The sequence below is a fragment of the Anopheles ziemanni genome, chromosome 2 (genome assembly GCF_943734765.1).
Source record: "Anopheles ziemanni chromosome 2, idAnoZiCoDA_A2_x.2, whole genome shotgun sequence".
Classification (NCBI taxonomy): domain Eukaryota; kingdom Metazoa; phylum Arthropoda; class Insecta; order Diptera; family Culicidae; genus Anopheles; species Anopheles ziemanni.
The window spans coordinates 52,863,049-52,875,395 of record NC_080705.1 but is presented as its reverse complement, the minus strand read 5'-3'; positions in this window follow the sequence as shown (position 1 = coordinate 52,875,395).

Below are 12,347 nucleotides of genomic sequence, written 5' to 3'. Positions count from 1 at the left end.
CTAAACCTAAAAATTTGTTCTCTTACACGTAATCAGAGGCGTACCGACTCTGTCCGAACTCGTATGAAGGGGCTCGTCCATTAGGACCGGCTACAATAACCATATGTCATCCCGCCGTCCACGGGAGGGATAATTCCTTCCGTTTGTCAGATCACAAGAACTCGTGGTCCGCGTGGTTGATTGACTCAAATATCATGAGATGTGCGACACCTGGATTTTTCTGAATTGAGTCCCAGCTTGGCTGCGACTTTGCGGTCAGGACAACCTAAGCACCTAAATCAAACACAACACAAACACACCAAACCACAACAATAGTAGCAATAGAACCATAACATTTAACCATTACACTTACATACCACATGTTACAATGTAACACTGGCCGACTTTAGCCTAGCAATTGGCCACCACCTCGTAAAACTAGATAGGTATCCACGCGGTGGTGGAATGCGCAAGTAAATAAACAAAGCAGTGACAAGTCAGGTTGGAACAGCAAAGGCGGCCTTATCAGGGTTAACTAATTATCTTGGTTGGGGCGAAAAGCTGCCAAAAACGTGGAGGCCAAAAGCCAAAATTGTGTTCGGAGGAGGTTTCGGAATCCATTCGTAATTGGATAGACGCGGACTGCACCATGACTTTGAAAAAACTTAAGGAAAAGGTCTTGCAGGAACATGTGGTGTGCGTTAGTCTTACTACTATAGGTAGGGAAATCAAAGGATTTACTATTCGTTCAAAATGATACACCGAATTCCATAACGCCGTAATACAACATCCACCATAGCAGAGCGCAAAGCACACGGCACCTTGTTTTATGACATTGCTCAAGAATAATTTTTCACAGTGCAATGCAACAGTGTATTTAGATGAGGTAGGATTCAATATAAGCATGAGGGAAGGTCTAAAAAAGGGACACCGGCAACAATTGTCGTTCCGCAATTGAGGACTAGGAATATCTCCATAATTTGCGCTATGAATAAGGCTGGTATTATCCTTTATAAAACGCACAACCGACCGATCAATGGCGATGTTTTCATAGAATTTATAAACGAATTGAAAGACATTTTAAGAGCCAAGGGCATCGAAAGGAGCACCATGATCATGGACAACGTGGTATTCCACAAGAGTGCCGCAGTCAGGGAAGCCATAGGAGAAGACAGTGCTAAACCTCTTTATTTACCTCCATATTACCCATATCTAAATCCAATTGAGAACATGTTTGGGTAATGGAAAAATTTTGTTAAACGGACCAATCCCGATAACGAAAATGAACTGATGGAAGCCATTAGAAATGGAGCTTCGTTAATTTCCGCCCAGGATTGCGAGGGATACATTAGAAATATGTGGCATTACGTGAAGAGATGATTTTGGATTAGACTACTAGGATTAGGATTACTAGAATTCAACATATTATTAGAACTCAACTCATATGAAATAAAACATTTAGATCCTACTGTTTGATTGTTATATTATTACAAGCTGACTAAAAAATGCAAACAACTCCTATCAGTGATTGAACGCGATCGCTTGTTGATTAATCGATTAGATTTTACTAATTTTCACACTTTTGCTCCGGGAATTCCAAAATTTTATTTTTGCTAACTTCACAGGTTTAACATTACAAACAAACAAATATTCGGTTAAAATCCCAGAGAAGATTTACATAAGTTGTTCAACGATCGAAGACAGAAGATTTACGGAAGTTGTTCGTCGATCGAAGATAGAAGATTTACAGAAGTTGTTGATCATCGATCGAAGACAGAAGATTATATATAGAAAGTTTAAGAATTAAGAATAGAAAGTTGGTCAGACCTTAACGGTTTTTCAGAAGATAATTATGAAGGAAAAAGATTAGGCTGGTACATAAGATAAATACTAAGCTTTCGAAGTAAATTACGCCTAGTAATGATTGGCTACAGCATACTGTCGTCGGGAAGAATAATAAACTTGTGTAACGCTGTGTTATTACATAACTCTACCTGACACTCAATCTGTCTGCGGGTGGGCTCACAGCCAATGTGGGGTCATTCCGGTCAAACGGTGTGACGGCGTGAACGCCTGGAATACTGGCCTCCTCGTGGCGCCACTGGACCCCCTGGCAACAGGGGTGACGAACAGAGATCTGGGTGGGAGGGATATCCGCCCTCCCGCATACTACCAGAGTGAAACTCTCGAAGGTGTGTTTCTATGTCTGCTCGGTAGCCCATTACTGTAGCATTCTTGATCATGACTGGACGGGGTATGGTAGTGTGCCGCAGACGGAACGGGCCTTGTAAGGTATCATTCATCTTGCTTTTTGATATCTAGCCCTCTGGTCTGTTTAGCCTCTCCGGAGGTTAGGATGGACCCTATGTCAGCGGACTGGACCGCGAAGACGTAGGGAGTGTTTCCGAAGGGACTCACTCTCCTTGAAGATTCACGCCGCAGAAGTCGCCTGAGCCTACGTGTGGGGGCCCCGACTGATGCGTTAGCCACTCGAGCGATCTTCCGGACACGAAGGAGCTGCCTTGTGCTTTTCCTGGGGTTGCTGGTCTCGGCCAGCAGCAGAACGCTTGATCGCTCGTGGCACCAACAGGCACGTTTAGTGCAGGCACGCAAGTGCAAGGTGGGCACGTTTAGTGCAGTAGTAGGCACGTCTAGTGCAGTAAGAGAGGGCACGTCAAGTGCAAGAATAGAGGGCAAGTCAATTGCAGAAAGAGTCAGCACATCAAGTGCAGCAAAAAGGAAAGAGGCCATGCCTTAGAACAAGAGCAAGTTTCCATTTTCGGGTTTTTAGGAGGTAGTGGTGTCAGATAAGTCAGCTGTCGGATCGATCTTCTGAGCCGCGTAAGTTGCACTGCACCGAGTCCGTTGCTTTAGGCGTGGGAAACATGACCCTGGTAGGCAGGGGGTACCTGTTAGCCCTTTAGCAACATGCGCTTTCACCCTTCAGGAGTTAGTTGCGTGCCACAGCGTCCGTAAACTGAGATTTTAACCTAGGGACAGACGCCTTTTCCATCCATGCTTCTACCGTGTAGGTGCATAGCGGGATGGAATCCAAAAAGGCTAGAGGAGGGGTATGCGTGTTCGTAGTCCGTATCGTAGTCCTCCGGGACATCGAGCAAGCTGAACCCTCGTCAAAAAAAAAAAATCAGTCTGCGGGTCGTTATTTTTTCCTGACCAATTATTATTAATCTTGAACATAACACACACGCATGGTCAGTATCCGAAGGATGGGCAGCACCAGTAGTGGAAGCCCGGTTGGGGCACTCGCGATAAGTATGCCCCAACTGTTGACACTTGAAGCATGCTTCATGGGGGCCGAACAGGTTGCGGGCAGGAGCTCTATAACATCGGGGTCCCCGTATTCACTTCCTTGGTCCGAGGGGCCGAAGAGCGTTTTGGAGTTGTAACTCAAGGGGTCCTAGCGGCGGGAGCCGTTGTCCGGGGGGTAGTAACCGGGGTCGGGCGAGAGGCAATCATCGCCTCGTATTTCCTCAAGTACACGCGCAGGTCGCCAAGGGTGTTGATCACGCATCGCGGATGTGTTCACAGGATCGTTGAGGCCGTCAATGATTATACCGACCAGCTCCTCCTCACCAATATGTGTGCCTGCGAGATTCTGCATTTCAACAACATACTTGGTGTGGAGTTCACGGGGTTGCAGGCGGCGGCCACGTAACTTCTTGTAAACGGCTTCTTAATATGTCACTTTCCGGAAGGTCTCGAGCAACAAAAGTTTTAGCTCAGCATAAGCGGGCACACCAGCGGATCGGACGACCAATGCGGCGGTTCCAGTAAGCAGACGAACCGCGCTGAGACATTTGCCATCTTTTCCGGCACGAAACAGCACAAAGGCCCTTTTAAGGCAGGAGTTAACGTTCCTGGATTTCGGGGGTGAAACCAATCACAACCAGGTTCTTTGAGTTCTGCGTCTTTACAACGTTTATTATTCGACTGATGTACTGAGAGTGATGTATACATTGCTTGACTAGCTTTTATATTACTCTATAAGGTATAGCTCATGAATGTGGGTAACCGGATATGTTTATGCTTAATTACCAATCAGAAATATACTCATACCTCATACCAAAACATCGTCAAGATTGGTCCAGCCTGTTTTGAGTTGTAGTACGAACAAACAAACATTCATTTTTATAGATATAAGAAAGATAATAAAATAATCATGCACAATCACGCGCGGTGAATAAGAGGAAAAATGGAAGGAACCGGGTTTTTTTTTCACACACAACGTTGTAATTCATAAAGCTTAATATTCATTCACATCGGCAATATTTTTCTATCAATATTACACGCTCTACACGAGTGCATTTGTTCTTAAATAATGTATAATAAAGAATAATTTTACGCGTGGAGCCATGAACTATTTGACATGTACTTGTTTTTGAAAATGATTTCATGCGTTTTACCAAACACGCTAGCCAACGCCTGAAGAGTGATGCCGTACATGCGTCACAGGTGCCTATATATGACTTGCCTTTCAACTCCTTATTGACCAGTTTTCCATCCGGTGTTCCTCAAATGAATTATCCCTGTCCCTCCCTAAGTGTGCTTCGATCTCCTTTTGCCGATCTGGCCGTCCGCTGCAGTATGAGTACAAACTTGGTAATGAGCTATTATCCAGAGTGTCCGTCATAAAAGATCTTGGTGTCTGGATTGACGATCGGCTTTCTTTCAGTTTGCATCATGACAAAGTGATAAGTAGGACTCATCCGACGCATGGCATCGGATTTCACAGATCCCATGTGTCTCAGAACCCTCTATTAGCCTGGTCAGGTCCCATCTAGAGTTCGCTAGTGTCATTTGGATTCCGTTGTCTCCTTCTGTCATTGCAAGGTTGAAAGGGTCCAGCGAGCTTTCACGCGGCTTTCAAGCTCTCTTTGTAGCCGGCCTTCTGTCCCAATCGTTAGATCCCTTTTTTTTCTCTTCTTCTTGGCGTAACGACCACTTGGGCATGCCTACCCTTTAAGGGCTTACGAGACTTGTTTCCCTGTTGTAGTACGTGGATAGTCAGTCCTCTCGTACAGGGGAGGGTCCGGTCTCGGTTGGGATTCGAACCCACGCCGTCGAGGTGGTGAGCCCCGGCGCTCATGGGCCGATTTTCTAACCGGCGCTACCGCTCGGCTGTCGCGGACCCCTTCCTTTTATCCTCTCTAAATTTTTACATCCCATCACGCCCACTTAGACCTCGAACCGGTGAATAAATCAAACGAGTTCAAAAAATTACTGTCTTATCCTTTGGCGGGAGAAAGAAAGCGCCTTGCCGCACCAGGTGCAGCAATACTCTCCGTATCCTCGCATATCCATATCTCCGCGCAGTGCGGGAATTTAATGAGTCTGCTGATCTGTTCGTCTACAACACCTCCCTCTCCAGCTTCCGTGCCAACCTTCGCCATTCTCCTTCCTCATAAACTGCATCCGTTCTATTCCCGTTCCATTTTTGCAACATTGCCATTTCCATTTCCATTGGTCTGTAAAATTGTATGCCCAGCCTAGAATTTGTTAGATTTAAGATTTTATAGAGTGTGAAGCCTGATGCAGACACATACAATACAATACTATATAGAAACGCAATGCTAGAAAGAGAGCACTGAATCGCATTTCGTTTGGCCAAAAGAGGCAGCTATTACCGCATCGACGGCCGCAGTTCGGACTTCGACGGCTAAGATTCCTATAACACGTTGACTGCCACGCTTATTTTGGTCATGTTTACATGCAGACCAAACTTTTTCTTCATACGATATTGCTGGCTATCATTTTTGATAGGCACAGGCCTGCTGGGAAAGGCACAGGTGCTCGAAGCCCACACACACAGCTTGGCAATTGATATTTTTCTGATTTTTTGCCTTTAACACCTTATTGTTTATTTCTATTGGCGTTATTATTAAATATATAGCGCCTCAAGATTTCTCCAATAAACGACTTACGTATTAGCAGCGCGACTGCATCCGTCTCATTCACCCAATAGACACGCAATGAAATTTAGCGAAAGAGACAAAGCGATCCCCATGTGATTCAATAAACAAAAACCTTCCAATAAAACAGCTTGTAACTTTTTTCATACCACAGTTATTTTAAAACCAACCACAAATTAAGCTAGACAGGAGATGAAACTATGTAACTACCAAAGGATTTGTAGGTAAGAGTTGTCATTTCAAAGATATAGTACTTCAAAAATCATGGTAGGTGGCTATCAAAAATGATAGCCATGGCCCCCCAGGAAACATTACTGTCCATCACAAATGATAGCCATGGCAGTCAACGTGATAATCAATGAACAAGTTCCCGTGTACCGTAGCAGAGGCTGTAAAAGCAAGCGCGCCAAGGAAAGCGACCTTGTTTTCATACGTGAATATATGCCAATAAAGTACTGCGTTTTTTTAAACGCTCGAAAACAAAATCAACTGTTCTTAACACGGTAACCGCGCAGTCTATTTTGTTACACTTTCCGTTTACGCCACTCGGTCTGCAATTTCGTTCGATGTTAGTCACTGACACGATAAGCACCGGTGAAACGCAACGAAGTGGAAACAAAGAAACGAAGAGTGCATGGCAATAAAGCACACTGGCGGACTGACACTGGCGGACCGATACTGGCGGACCGACACTGGTGGACTGACACAGGCGGAATGACACTGACGCACTGACGCTAGCGGACTGACGCTGGCGGACTGACACTGATCGACCGACGTGACTCATGGATTCGTTAGCCCCTAGGGACCGACGTAGCGTGAATGGAAACTTCACCGTCAGTCCCCAGGAACTGACATGGCGGTTAATGTGTTAATTTTCGGACTTAGGGCGTATCGTTCACACCACATACTAATTACACACTCCGACTAACAAAACTCACCACAAAAAAAAAGACAAGCATCCGTACTAACACTGTCTAGTTGAACCTGGCGAATGTTTCGAAGCTGCCTTTCCAGATGGTGCACGAGATGGTGGTCGGTCAACCACCTAGGACTGGCGCAGGAGGAATGTAGGCACTGCGGTAAAAAGGTTCACATAGGAAAATATTGCGCCCAAATGAGGACCTTCGCCGACATAGCCAAATCATCAAACCCGAACCCATCAACGACACAAAAAACAAACCACAGATCAAAATGACGTTCCTAGCCTTTCGGTCGCGTATGATGCTACAATGCCAAGGAGCAAGCCATACACCTCGACTCGGCCGAGGTGCTGGTGGAACGAAGCCATCAAGCAGCTACGGACGGCGTGTACCATGGCCCGCAGAAAGCTACTGAGAGTCCGTTCCGAACCCCGTAGACAGGAGCTCAAACTAGCCTACAAAGCTGCCAGATCGGCCCTGAAAAGGGAGATCAAGGACAGCAAGAGGCGATGTTTCCTTGACCTCTGCCGCAAAGCCAAGAGAAATATGTGGGACAACGCGTACAGAATCGTCATGGACAAGCTGAAGGGCCAGCAAACCCCGCCGGAAAAGTGTCCTTCTAGGCTTAGGGGCATCATCGAGGAGTTGTTTCCGCAGCACGATCCCACGACTGTGGCGCTGAAAACTGCAGTACAGGCGTATCCGGAGGTGTTCAGGGAGTCGTTTCAGCGGCAACGGGAGAGAAAATGAGAACAAGAAAGTCATAATCCTCCAAACAATTACAAATAATAAACAGACTAAACAAAAACAAAGATGAACTACAAAGATTAATGGTGGCCAAGGACATCCCGCCGGCCTGCATCATGGAGACTGCATCATGGCTGAGGGATGGAAAGCTATAGCAAACGAACATACCAAACTACCACCAGGTGAAGACTGACAGACACGACGACTATGGAGACACAGCCATATACATGAAAAAAAAAATATAAAATTCAAAACACCCACAAAACTCATCAACAACCACATACAGACAAACAGAGATCATTCTAGAACAACCTAAGCAATATGCTCGCAATAGCTGGCCAAACCAAAAGTACTATTATCACAGCAGACCTAATCTGCCACCACTCGCTATGGGGAAACACATGGGACGACACGAACTGAGCAAAACCAAAACCCACCAGAGACCATTTGGATACCAACAGCTACCAACCAATAGCTTTTCTAACCATCATAACAAAAATAATGGGCACCGCAGTGTTGCACAAGCTGAACGAAAAACTTGCAGCTAAGTCAAAAAGACCATCGCCGCGGCGGCGAAACCCACTGTGGTAATGGACGTGGACACACAGTAGTTTGGTGAAAATGGATGAGTTGATGACATCAATGACGATCGCATCGATAAACGTCAATGCGATATCCAATTCCACCAAATTAGATGCACTACGGACTTTTATATACACTCTTGACACAGACATAATCTTCCTACAAGAAGTTTCTGTCAAAGACTTAGTGCTCCCTGGGTACAATGTTGTATCAAACATTGATCACACAAAGAGAGATACAGCGATCGCCTTGCGGGTGCACTCAAAGACTCATGACTAATCTGCGTCCGGCTTGAGAATTCTTCCACGCTATGCAACATTTACGCTCCTTCGGGAAGTCAAAACAGAGCTGAGCGGGAACTCTTTTTCAACAACTCGTTGGCGTACTACCTGCGGAATGCACCGGGAACGGGCATCCTTGCAGGGGATTTCAACTGCGTGGTGAAGTCCAAGGACTCGGGTATGGGGAATTCGAATCTCACTTTGAAAAACTTTGTTGACAGTATGCCGTTGTGTGACAGCTGGTAGGATCTCAAAGGAAACTTTGTAGAGTTCGCTGCTACGTCTCTAAGGGCATAAAAGATCAACTGCTTGGAACATACATGCACGTAGTGTCTTTCTCGGATCATAAGGCGCTCACGGTGCGCATCTGGCTCCCTAACTATTGGACAAACCAGCGAAGGAGCATTAGCTCCTGGATGGAATGGTGGGTTCACTTCGCCAAACCAAAAATAAAATCGTTCTTTCGATGGAAAACGAATTAAAAATACTCCATTTCCCGCTTGCAGCATAACATTCTGTATGCGAAGTTAAAGTCCTCATACGGCCGGTATCTCTCCAATCCGATCGAGTATAAAAAGAGAAATGCTACTCCTTCAGAGGCGCTTCTCCGGGGACTTTACTCGTATTAACGAAACAAGGGTATGTGTGGAAAACCTCTCCACCTTCCAGCTTGAAAACGAAGGCGGGAGCGCACCGTGATCACCAGACTAACGTGTGACAACAACGTTGTCCTGGATTCTCCTAAGGAACTGGAGGAGTATATACATACGTACTACAGGAAGTTATACACCAACGAGACAACAAACATTGACGATACTTTTGCCTGTCATCGTGTAATCCCCGTAGATTGCGACATCAACAACGATTGCATGAATGAGGATCACCTACGGTGATGTCCTTCATGCAATTGAAAAATCTAAACCTCGAAAGTCTCCTGGGCCGGAAGAAATCCCGATTGAATTTTATCGGTGAACGTTTGGGATTTTGGAGAAATCATATTGATTCTCAACGAGGCTCTCAACGGTCGTTTCCCGGCGGCCTTTGTCGATGGGGTCATAGTGCTCCTCAACACTGACTCCAAGCTGCTTTCCAGAATACTGAGGCAGCGGCTTGAGAGGATTATTGCTGGGTGACAAATCATTTCACCGTCGCAGAAGTGTAGTAATAAACCCTGCAATATCTTCCAAGTTGTGCTGTCTGTTAAGGAGAGAATTTTCGAACTTAAACGGAATATCATGTGTGCAAAACTCGTCTCTTTCGATCTCTCGCAGGTGTTTGACCATGTTGACAGGGGTTTCCTGTTTGAAACGATAGATTCATTGGGATTTAATCCCGGACTAGTGCGGCTTTTGAGGAAAATTGATGAGCAATCTTCGTCCCGTGTTCTTGTGAATGGCTCCCTATCACCCGCCTTTCCCATCCAACGTTCCGTGCGACAAGGAGATCCCTTGTCAATGCACCTGTTCATCCTCTACCTTCACCCCCTCATCAAGAGACTCGAAAATATATGCTGCGATCAGGATGACTTGATCAACGCGTATGGTGATGACGTCTACGTGGTGAGTACTTCCCCTTCTACAATCGAGGGGGTGAGAGCGGAAATTGAGGCCTTTGGCCCTGGACATCGGAATGGTGACAACCGAAAACAGAATCTGCCTGCCATGGCTGCATACCGTAGAACGTCTCCGTTTACTTGAGATTCTGTTCTCTAACAGTATCCGGGAAACAGCGGGCTACAATTGGGATATTGTGATCAATCAATTTCGTCAGTTGGTATGTGTGCACAGGGTGATAGATCTAAACCTGCTGCAAAAGTTAACGCTGCTCAACACATTCTTGCTCCCTAAGCTATGGTTTGTTGCATCGGTCTGTGGCCCTCGCGCAATGGACATAGCCAAGGTAACAAGTTTTATCGGGTCTCTCTTCTGAAACGGATCTGGGGGTATACGTGTCCCGCTCCCGAAGCTGGTCCTGTCACGAGACCGTGGTGGCTTAAACCTACACATCCCAGCCGTGATGACAGCAGCCCTACTCACAAACCGCTATGTTGCTGAACATCAGAGCCTCCCATTTGGAGCCCAACACATCTTTTGTGCGGGAAACTCGCCAGATATCACACCGATACCGTCTACGTATCCCTGCCTTAGCAGTGTTGTCCAGCAACTGGCGTACACTCCGTCGTCGGTAAAAAAAAACAGCTATCCACCAAGGCTCTCCGCAGGATGCAAGTACCTCCTGCCAGAATTCAGTCCCTTACGAAGACAACTTGGAAAAAGGTGGGGAACAACATCCACAAAATTGAATTAACAATGGAGCAAAGATACACCCTATATTTGCTTGCGAATGACAAGATCCCGCACGGAGAGCTGCTAATGCGGATGGGACGCACGTCTTCGGCTTCCTGCATGTTTTGTGTTGGTTGTGACACCCTGGAACACATGTTCATCTCCTGCACTCGCATTATTGCCGCCTGGGACCTGCTGCAGGAGTGCATCAGGAATGAAGCTCCAGGGTGTCAGTCGTATTTCCAGTGTCTCCGATTCCCAGTGCTTGGGAATATAAGCATTGCGCAGCGGAAGGTTGTCCTTCGTTTGTTTGCATATTACATCATCCACATAATTGGAAACAATGATGCTGCGATGGATGTAAATGATCTTAAGTGTGCACTGTATTTGTGATGATAGTTTTAAGACATTTTGGTTTGTAAACCTTGTCTATTTATGAAATCAATAGTTTATATTTTATTTAAAAAAACAGAATTCTCCCGGACTCCTCTTTTGGCTTCCGGAAAAAGATGACAACTAGCCACTCCATAAATTACCTAGTAAATCGCATAAAAAGCAACAGTAACGCACACCGAAACACAGGATCCATATCCATATACCTAACAAACAAACACCAACCGAACGTCCTGCAACACAAACGCAGAATTAGTGTAAATAATTAAGACAGTTTTTGTGGCCCTAACAAGGGCTATGGTAGTCCAGGCTTGCTCCGGGTTCCGGAAGCGGATGCAGGCGGTCATCGATGCCGAGGGTGGCTGCTAGGGTGGGCTTCCTAATCGCAAAAAATGTTTTTTTTATTTGCTTCATTAAAACAAAAAAAATTCAATTCCCACAGGAACTGTCAAATTTGTCGTCCACCCAAGGTTACTCCCAAGGTTGGTTTATGTGGAGCGATTTAACAAGTAAACATAGCGCCATCTTGGAATTTATTATACCCAAAACAAACATTCGTAATGAACGTTTGAACTCAATTCTGTAACAAAAAAACAGCTAAACCAGGATGTAAAACACATTTATACTGATCGACTGCTACCAACCATATGATTCATGTATCAGAAAAACTATTTTATTGGAACTTTAAAGCAAACACCTATCTGTGTATCTACAATACCCGCCAATTCTAACCTCAAAATTGGTTCTTTTTGGTCATCAGTACCAACAAGGTAAAGAGACATGAAAAGCTGTGTGTCCCAACCTCTAGTTCTGGTAATCTTGCGTCCACAGAATAACGAAATTGACGCTCCATTACTGTTAACCGCTGTTCAAACATGGCGGAAATTTCCCGTGACGGGAACGGGAAAAAATAGCCCAGTTTCGGCAGAATATCCAGCGGGAACGAGCTTATTCGTCCGATCTGTCAAGGTGAACTTTGTTTACGTTTGAGTTTGTTGACGTGATTTAAATTGGCGGCAGGTAAAAGTTGAACTGTGAATCATTGTCAAATATAAAGTTTATAAATGTTATTTTCTTGCAGATAATAAACTTGTCTTCTTCTTCTTCTTCCTCTTCTTCTTCCTCTTCTTCTTGTCGTAACGACCCCTTGGTCATGCCTGCCCGTTAAGGGCTTACGAGACTTGTTTCCCTGTTGTACGTGGATAGTCAGTCCCTCTCGTACAGGCGAGG